The sequence below is a fragment of the Oryx dammah genome, unplaced genomic scaffold (assembly GCF_014754425.2).
Source record: "Oryx dammah isolate SB20612 unplaced genomic scaffold, SCBI_Odam_1.1 HiC_scaffold_27, whole genome shotgun sequence".
Lineage (NCBI taxonomy): Eukaryota > Metazoa > Chordata > Mammalia > Artiodactyla > Bovidae > Oryx > Oryx dammah.
Genome location: NW_024070211.1, coordinates 72409094 through 72419208, shown reverse-complemented (window position 1 = coordinate 72419208; position 10115 = coordinate 72409094).

The window sequence follows — 10115 nt, the reverse complement described above, 5'->3', positions numbered from 1 at the left end:
CATACATTTTGTAATTTTTTGTTGTCACTTTATTCGATAGCCTAGGGCCAGCAACATCTGGAAAGTAGGAATATGACTATCATGCATACCTCAAACACTGTACCTGACCCACTGAAATGCATTTTCCCAAACTGGTGCTGGTATTTCTGTGGGATGGATTCCAGGAGTAAAACTTCTGGGCTGGAGGATATGTTAATACAGTCAATTTTGATAGATGTTTCCAGATTGCATTAGAAAAACAAAGCTGTCAAAATTTATATTTCCACCAGCACGAGATTAAATGAACCCTTTCCCAGAAGCTCCTTGACATTTCTAGAATCTAGCCCCTCAGCATCCCAGGTGGTAAACACTCTCTGCTGCCAAGAGGGTGGGGCTCCCAAGGGAGTGGGTGAGGCTGTTGGCAGCTCACAGATGTTAAAGCCACTAAAGGACCCAGGCTGATTGGTGAAGGCAGGGATGCCTCCCACTGGCTGCCCATAGTGGGCATTGCTTCTCTGAACTGAGATCATGCAGGCGACATTGTTTATGGTCCCCTTCCCTTCAACTGGGACCCCCAGGCTCAGATCACTCTGCAGGAGAGTCAATTATTGGTTTTTAGTATCAATTTAAGGGAGCAAGAGAGAAGCTTCCTCTCAAATAGCTCCTGCCAAATTTGCTTTCATAATTATTGAATATCAAGGATTTTATGGTTCCTGGTTTGATTTTTTTAAAAAAATCTTTTCCAAACCATTTTGACTTCCAAGTCAGGACTGATCTTAGTGGCAGTTAGCTGCTGGGGGTGGTGGTTTTTCCTGGTGGAACCCAGGACACAGGGCTTGCTGCTTACCTTCAAGACCACCCTAGTGACTCCCTCTTTTTATGCTCTAGAGCTCCGTTTTAAGAATGTATTTTGTCTTTTTAGAAAATTGCATGATTGTTATTTTATAGGAGAAAAAACAACTAATAAACAGATCAAATATTATTTAAATATGACTAACCAGAACAAACTGTGGAAAATACTTTAAGAGATGGAAATACCAGACCACCTTACCTGCCTCCTGAGAAATCTGTATGTAGGTCAAGAAGCAACAGTTAGAACCAGAAAGGGAACAATGAACTGGTTCCAAATTGGGAAAGGAGTATGTCAAGGCTGTATATTGTCACCAGCTTATTTAAATTATATGCAGAGTACATCATGCAAAATGCCGGGCTGGATGAAGCACAAGCTGGAATCAAGATTGCCAGGAGAAATATCAATAACTTCATATATGCAAATGACACCACTGTTGTAGCAGAAAGCAAAGAGGAATTAAAGAGCCTGCTGATGAAAGTGAAAGAGGAGAGTGAAAAAGTTGGCTTAAAATATTCTTTGCAGCCAAAGATGGAGAAGCTCTATACAGTCAGCAAAAATAAGACTGGGTGCTGACTGTGGCTCAGATCATGAACTCCTTATTGCCAAATTCAGACATAAATTGAAGAAAGTAGGGAAAACCACTAGATCATTCAGGTATGACCTAAATCAAATCCTTTATGATTATATAGTGGAAGTGAGAAATAGATTCAAGGGATTAGATCTGGTAGACAGAGTGCCTGATGAATTGTGTACGGAGGTTCATGACATTGTATAGGAGTTAGAGATCAAGACCATCCACAAGAAATGCAAAAAGAAATGCAAAAAGGCAAAATGGTTGTCTGAGGAGGCCTTACAAATAGATGTGAAAAGAAGAGAAGTGAAAGGCAAAGGAGAAAAGGAAAGATATAAGCATCTGAATGCAGAGTTTCAAAGATAGCAAGGAGAGATAAGAAAGCCTTCCTCAGTGATCACTGCAAAGAAAGAGAGGAAAACAATAGAATGGGAAACACTAGAGATCTCTTCAAGAAAATTAGAGATACCAAGGGAATATTTCATGCAAAGATGGGCACAATAAAGGACAGAAGATATTAAGAAGAGGTGGCAAGAATACACAGAAGAACCGTACAAAAAAGATCTTCACGACCCAGATAATCACGATGGTGTGATCACTCACCTAGAGCCAGACATCCTGGAGTGCGAAGTCGAGTGGGCCTTAGAAATCATCACTACAAACAAAGCTCGTGGAGGTGATGGAATTCCAGTTGAGCTATTTCAGATCTTAAAAGATGATGCTGTGAAAGTGTTGCATTCAATATGCCAGCAAATTTGGAAAACTCAGCAGTGGCCACAGGACTGGAAAAAGTCAGTTTTTATTCCAATGCTAAAGAAAGACAATGCCAAAGAATGCTCAAAATACTGCACAATTGCACTCATCTCACACACTAGTAAAGTAACACTCAAAATTCTCCAAGCCAGGCTTCAACAGTACATGAACAGAGAATTTCCAGATGTTCAAGATGGATTTAGAAAAGGCAGAAGAATAAGAGGTCAAATTGCCAACATCTATTGGATTATTGAAAAAGCAAGAGAGTTCCAGAAAAACACCTACTTCTGCTTTACTGACTATGCCAAAGCCTTTGACTGTGTGGATCACAACAAACTGTGGAAAATTCTTCAAGAGATGGGAATACCAGACCACCTGACTTGCCTCTTGACAAACATATGCAGGTCAGGAAGCAACAGTTAGAACTGGACATGGAACAAAGGACTGCTTCCAAATTGGGAAAAAAATACATCAAGCCTGCCTATTGTCACCCTGCTTATTTAGCTTATATGCAGAGTACATCATGCGAAATACCAGGCTGGATGAAGCTCAAGCTGGAATCAAGATTGCCAGGAGGAATATCAATAACCTCAGATGTGCAAATGACACCACCCTTATGGCAGAAAGTGAAGGAGAACTAAAGAGCTTCTTGATGAAAGTGAAAGAAGAGAGTGAAAATCTTGGCTTTAAACTCAACATTCAGAAAACTAAGATCATGATATCCAGTCCCACCGCTTCATGGCAAATAGATGTGGAAATAATGAGAGATTTTATTTTGGGGGGTTCCTAAATCACTGCAGATGGTGACAGTAGCCATGAAATTAAAAGATGCTTGCTCCTTGGAAGATAAGTTATGACCAACTTAGACAGCATATTAAAAAGCAGAGACGTTACTTTTCCAACAAAGGTCCATCTAGTCAAAGCTATGGTGTTTCCAGTAGTCATGTATGGATGTGAGAGTTGGACTATAAAGAAAGCTGAGTGCCGAAGAATTGATGCTTTTGAACTGTGGTGTTGAAGACTCTTGAGAGTCCCTTGGACTGCAAGGAGATCAAACCAGTCAATCCTACAGGAGATCAGTCCTGAATAGTCATTGGAAGGACTGATGCTGAAGCCAAAACTCCAATACTTTGGCCACCTGATGTGAAGAACTGAGTCATTTGAAAAGACTCTGATGCAGGGAAAGATTGAAGGCAGGAGAAGGGGTAGACAGAGAATGAGATGGTTGGATGCCATCACCAACTTTATGGAAATGAATTTGAGCAAGCTCCAGGAGTTGCTGATGGACAGGGAGCCCTGGTGTGCTGCACTCCATAGGGTTGCAAACAGTTGGACACAATTGTGTGACTGAACTGAAAACTCAACATTCAAAATACTAAGATCATGGCACCTGGTCCCATCACTTAATGGCAAATAGTTGAGGAAACATTGGAAATGGTGAGAGACTTTATTTTCTTAGGCTCCAAAATCACTGCAGATGGTGACTGCAGCCATGAAATTAACAGACACTTGCTCCTTGGAAGAAAAGTTATGACAAAACTAGACAGCATATTAAAAAGCAGAGACAGTACTTTAACAACAAAGTTCCATCTAGTCAAAGGTATGATTTTTCCAATAGTCATGTTTGGATGTGAGAGTTGGACCATAAAGAAAGCTGAGTGCCAAAGAACTGATGCTTTTGAATTGTGTTGTAAAAGACTCTTGAGAGTCCCTTGGACTGCAGGGAGATCAAACCAGTCAATCCTACAGGAGATCAGTCCTGAATATTCATTGGAGACACTGTTGCTGAAACTGAAGCTCCAAATCTTTGGCCACCTGATGTGAAGCGCCAACTCATTGGAAAAGACCCTGATGCTGGGAAAGAGTGAAGGCAGGAGGAGAAGGGGTCGACAGAGGATGAGATGGTTGGATGGCATCACCGACTCTATAGAAATGAGTTTGAGCAAGCTCCGGGAGTTGTTGATGGACAGGGAAGCCTGGTGTGCTGCAGTGCATGGGGTCGTCAACAGTCAGACATGACCGAGTGATTGAACTGACTGAACCAGAAATAATTGTTACTAACATTTTGGGTAGATTGTTTTCCAGACTTCTTTCATGAAAAGATTATTGTTTTTGATCTGTCACCTGCATAGGACAACCTAAAAAATCATATGTGTCATTCTTTGTCGGTATATTGGTTTACACAGCACTTTCCATGGGTGCATGAGTATTTTGTCACGTCTTATATTGTTTAAACAATTCTGTATTGTTTGATTTTCTCAGATGTTTGGTATTGTAATAACTTCTATAATAAACAGCTTTGCACATATGCCTGTATAATTGCCCAATTATATTTTTAGGCAAAATGCCTAGAAGTGAGATTACAGAATTAAAGCATAGCTACTTTTTAAGAGCTTTGAGTTGAATTGTATGCTAGAAATTGTGTACCAATTTACTTTCTCCCAAGAGATATTTGAGTAACTATTTCCCCGAACTCTCCTCAATAGTTAAGATTTGTAAAAAAATTTTGGCCAATTGATAGGTACATTGAATATATTTACCAGTAAAGGCAATAACCCCTATCTTCAATTCTAATAAAGCCTTATCCTTTACCACCTCACCATCTAACATGAAAGGCTAAGAACTTGGGGTCTGCAATCAGAAAGACCATATTTTTAGGACCCTGGGTTAGTCACTTAATTCTTACATTTCAATTTCCTCAAATCTAAAATGGTGCAATAAAAAAACTTTATATCACTGATTATTGAATGTTTAAGTGAAGTAATGCAGAAACAGTGCTTACCCATGCTTGACACAACATTTACTTTTAATAAATATCTTTTTAGAGAATCCTCACAAATGTCCCATGGAGGATGCTGGAGGAAGAATCTTGGCTACTTGGCTGCACACATAGAGGAGCAGTGAATGAGGACACATGTCTGTGTGCTGTCTTTCAATGCAGGAAGAAGGGTAGGGAAGAGAGAGATTTCATACAGCTTGCTTTTTATTTTGGCCATGCCTTGTGGCATGCAGGATCTTAGCTCCCCAACTAGGGGTTGAACCTGTACCCCCCTGCAGTGTACGTGCAGAATCCTAGCCACTGGGCTGCCAGGGAAATCCCTAATACAGCTTCTCTGAAGGAAGTTCTGCCCATCTGATAGGGTCAGATGAATTGGTCAAGCGTCTTATCTCCCTTCTTGTCACTTCAACTTCGGTATCAGCTCAGGAAGATGATTCCTCCTGAAAATCTTGAATCCAAATGTGCAAGTGAGATGACAGCGTCACTAGCGCCCCTGCATAGGAACTCCTCATAGGAGGACATCTGTCAGAACTAAGACCAATTTCACAACACCCTTTTGGGTGACTGTGAATAAACACCCACTCAGCCTGAAAGTGACATCGGCTCTCTTGGCCTCCACTCCACCATCCCAGCCTCTCCCTTCCCTCTGGCCACCCTGTGAGACCCAAGCTGGTCTAGAACCCTCACCACAACCTCAGAACATTTCTCAGAATCTTTTGATTTGCAGTTTATTCTAGCAGCTTTGCGTGGCTCCACAGGGCGGGTCATGGTGGAGAGGTCTGACAGAATGTGGTCCACTGGAGAAGGGAATGGCAAACCACTTCAGTATTCTTGCCTTGAGAACCCCACGAACAGTATGAAAAGGCAAAATGATAGGATACTGAAAGAGGAACTCCCCAGGTCGGTAGGTGCCCAATATGTTACTGGAGATCAGTGGAGAAATAACTCCAGGAAGAATGAAGGGATGGAGCCAAAGCAAGAACAATACCCAGCTGTGGATGTGACTGGTGATAGAAGCAAGGTTCGATGCTGTAAAGAGCAATATTGCATAGGAACCTGGAATGTCAGGTCCATGAATCAAGGCAAATTGGAAGTGGTCAAACAGGAGATGGCAAGAGTGAACATCAACATTCTAGGAATCAGCAAACTAAAATGTACTGGAATGGGTGAATTTAACTCAGATGACCATTTTATCTACTACTGAGGGCAGAAATCCCTCAGAAGAAATGAAGTAGCCATCATGGTCAACAAAAGAGTCCAAAATGCAATACTTGGATGCAATCTCAAAAACGACAGAATGATCTCTGTTCGTTTCCAAGGCAAACCATTCGGTATCATGGTAATTCAAGTCTATACCCCAACCAGTAATGCTGAAGAAGCTGAAGTTGAATAGAAAGTGAAGAGGACTAAAAAGCCTCTTGATGAAAGTGAAAGAGGAGAGTGAAAAAAGTTGGCTTAAAGCTCACCATTCAGAAAACTAAGATCATGGCATCTGGTCCCATCACTTCATGGGAAATAGATGGGGAAACAGAGGAAACAGTGTCAGACATTGTTTTGGGCTCCAAAATCACTGCAGATGGTGACTGCAGCCATGAAATTAAAAGACGTTTACTCCTTGGAAGAAAAGTTATGACCAACCCAGATAGGATATTCAAAAGCAGAGACATTACTTTGCCAACAAAGGTCCATCTAGTCAAGGCTATGATTTTTCCAGTAGTCATGTATGGATGTGAGAGTTGAACTGTGAAGAAAGCTGAGTGCCGAAGAATTGATACTTTTGAACTATGGTGTTGGAGAAGACTCTTGAGAGTCCCTTGGACTGCAAGGAGATCCAACCAGTCCATTCTGAAGGAGATCAGCCCTGGGATTTCTTTGGAAGCACTGATGCTAAAGCTGAAACTCCAGTACTTTGGCCGCCTCATGTGAAGAGTTGACTCATTGGAAAAGACTCTGATGCTGGAAGGGATTGGGGGCAGGAGAAGAAGGGGACGACCGAGGATGAGATGGCTGGATGGCATCAACTGACTCGATGGACATGAGTTTGACTGCACTCTGGGTGTTGATGAATAGGGAGGCCTGGCATGCTGCGATTCATGGGGTCACAAAGAGTCAGACATGACTGAGCAACTGAACTGAACTGAACTAGCAGCTTTAGTTATCAGACTCAGCCAGTAACAGATGAAAAACAAAGAATTGTAAAGCAGAACAGAAGATATCCAGAAGGAAAATGGATAGTCGACAAGACGGCAGAAGAAAGACCACTGACACACTCTGGGATTGAGTCATAAACTGTGTGCACCCAGCTAACATGCTGCCCGGAGCCCCTTGGATGGGCTGTCAGTGTGAGCCCACCTGTCAGTGAAGATTCTGTTCTAGCAGGAGTAGGGTGCCTGTTATCCAGGCAGGTGCCTGGTGGTGCGCTTGACTAAGAGGCTCATGGAGCTTAGACTTGCATCCCATGTCTGGCACAAATTAATCAGATTCCTTGTGAGGAGACTCTATCAGCCCCTCTGTGTCTGGTGGATGCCATTTGGAAACCAAACACAATGCCAGGTACATATTAGACCTTTTGGTTCCCTTTCTCCCCGCCTGAGTTTGTTGAGGAGGGGTTTGGACCTGGGACAAGAGGAGCTGGGCTGTGTACTGAAAAGTTTTAGTTTCATAGCTACTCACTTCTATTTCTTAAGATCCACTGTAAGATGTGCCTGAATTTTGGAGGTGTTAAAAAGGAAAAAAAATAAATGTATCTTAGAATTGATGACATGTATTATTGGTTTGGAAAATTCTTGCCTTTTGGAGATTTAGCCAGCTTATCAGTGTGGTAACAGCTCCAGAAGTCCTGGAGTAGAGGTACCTGCTTAACTTTGAGTTGTCTTCTCAAAGAGAAGGGTTCCTTTCTCTGAGTCTGTCAGATAACCCTCTCTGTATGGCTCCAATCAGCATTCTTCGGAACTTGCGCTTCATGGGACATATCTTAGGTTGCCTTAAGTGACTTAGAAAAATTTAAAGTTTATTCAGCATACCTTCTTCATTGACCTTAGTTCTGTGATATGATACATTTTAGGAAGATTTTTGTTAAACATGCTTAAAGACATGTCAATTTTAGCTACAGATTTGCATAAGTGCTTCAGGGAGCTTGGGACACTCCTGGCTTGCTCCAGGGGCTGATTTGCATAAAGTACTCTAGGCTTTGGGAAAATTGCTGCCCAGGCCTTCCTACATTTAGGTTAAGACTGTTCCCTCCAAAAGGGGTGATACAGAACATGTGGCCATCCCAGGACCACCAAAAGCCAGAAGTACCTTCTATCCCACTGTCTTCACAGCCAGTGATTGGTGCTCAGCTGTAAAAAGTCTTGTCTGACAGTGAAACAAACCCTGTAGTAAAATAACCACATTAGATCACCCTACAGAATCAGGCTTAGGCTGTGATTTTGCCTCAAGTTTCCAACTTGCCAAAATTTTCTCTTCCCCTATCTTCTTCCCTGATTCACTTACCAGGTTTTCCTGGTGTCACCTCTCTGATAAAGCACTGGCATGTAAGTTTTGTCTCAGAGTTTGCATCCACAGATCCTAAACCCAGACAGACCCTAAAAACTTAATACTTCTTAAGCATTTAACGCATTCAATTTGCATAAAATTTTCACCAGTGTTTCATTTATTTCTTTTACTAGTTTGCTTTTTGCATCAGAATCCAAATATGATCCACATGTACCAATAGGGAGACTTTTTAAATCCCTTTTAGTCTTTAGGTTCCCTTTATTTTCTTTCCCATTGCAGTTTTTTTGTTTGTTTGTTTTGTTTTTGAGAAATGATCCTGCTTTCCTGAGAGTTTTCCACAGACTGGATTTGAGTGCTGGCATTCTTTTGGTCTTATTTAACATTTTCCCATCTTTGCTTTTCCTATAAATTGGAAGTCACCTCTACGAGAAGGATTTGATTCAGATTTTATTTTTGACAAGACTCTTTCTTAAGAAGTAGTGTACTCCTCCATCAGAAAGTATCTAATTTATGGTTGTTTTTCTCTTTGTGATGTTGGTATCATCACAGTTGAATACTGATGCTCGATACTCAGATATGTTAATTCATTGGGGGTTGCCAAATGGTGATATTCAAATTCTAATATCTCTTCTTCATTAGCACAAATATCTTGAGAAACTTTCCTTTATCAACTATTTGGTTATGTTGAAGTACAGTTTGTACAGGGAATTTGAAGAAGAAATATTTGATTTTTATCCTTTAATAGCCTATTTTCAAAAATAATGAGTTGGTCTCCTAGCATGCTTGAAAGTTTTCTTACCTTACTAGATTTCCTTTTGTATCATGATGAGCTCAGGGATTTATCCATAGAGCATGTTTTTCAATCTACTCTAGCAGTATGAATTTTCAGAAGAAAATGTTATCTTACTGTATATTTCACTTTATAATTTCCATTTAAAAACCTTTGAAGTACAACTGGCAGGTCTTTTCAGGCTTATGTGAAGATCTACCTCATTCTTTTCTGCCTGGAGCCAGCACGAGGAGTCCCGCCCATGGCAAAGGTCATGAGGTTAAGGGGTCTGACAGGCAAAGGTGAGTCCGGCCTTAAGGGAGCCTCGCTGAATCTGCTCGTGCATCTGCCCCAAGGTCTGCCTGCCTTACTGCATTGTGCTTTTCACCTACTTTTCTGACATTAACAGGGGGCTGTCCCCCCACCACCTTTTTCTGGAAAAAGTTAATTTAGAGCTTTTAGATAAAAAGTCTCCTGGGCATAATACGAGTGTTTCAATCCAAAAACCCCTCTGATGGCTTTCTAGCCTGCCTGCAGGACTCTTACAGCTGCGCATGTGATTGTTTGTGGCCTTCCAACATCGAAAGGCACAGGAAGCTCAAAACATCCTAGGAATGTAGGGGCTTCCAAGGAGTCAAAATCATTAGAATAGGATTGATTAAGGGCTTCATTTGTTGAGCCAATACTTGCTGTCAAATTTTCGTATCTTTTATTTGTCGATATAGTTGGTATATATATTAAAAAAACAAGTAGCAACATAGATCTTTGTGTTAAGTACCTTCTTTGTGTTAAGTACCTTCTTTGTTATAACCCATTGCACCTTTGTTCTATAGGGATATGTAACTTTAGTGCTTTGAGGGTGCTGCAGATTAAAGAAAAACACTTCAGGGAAAATGAGATTAACATTCATTAA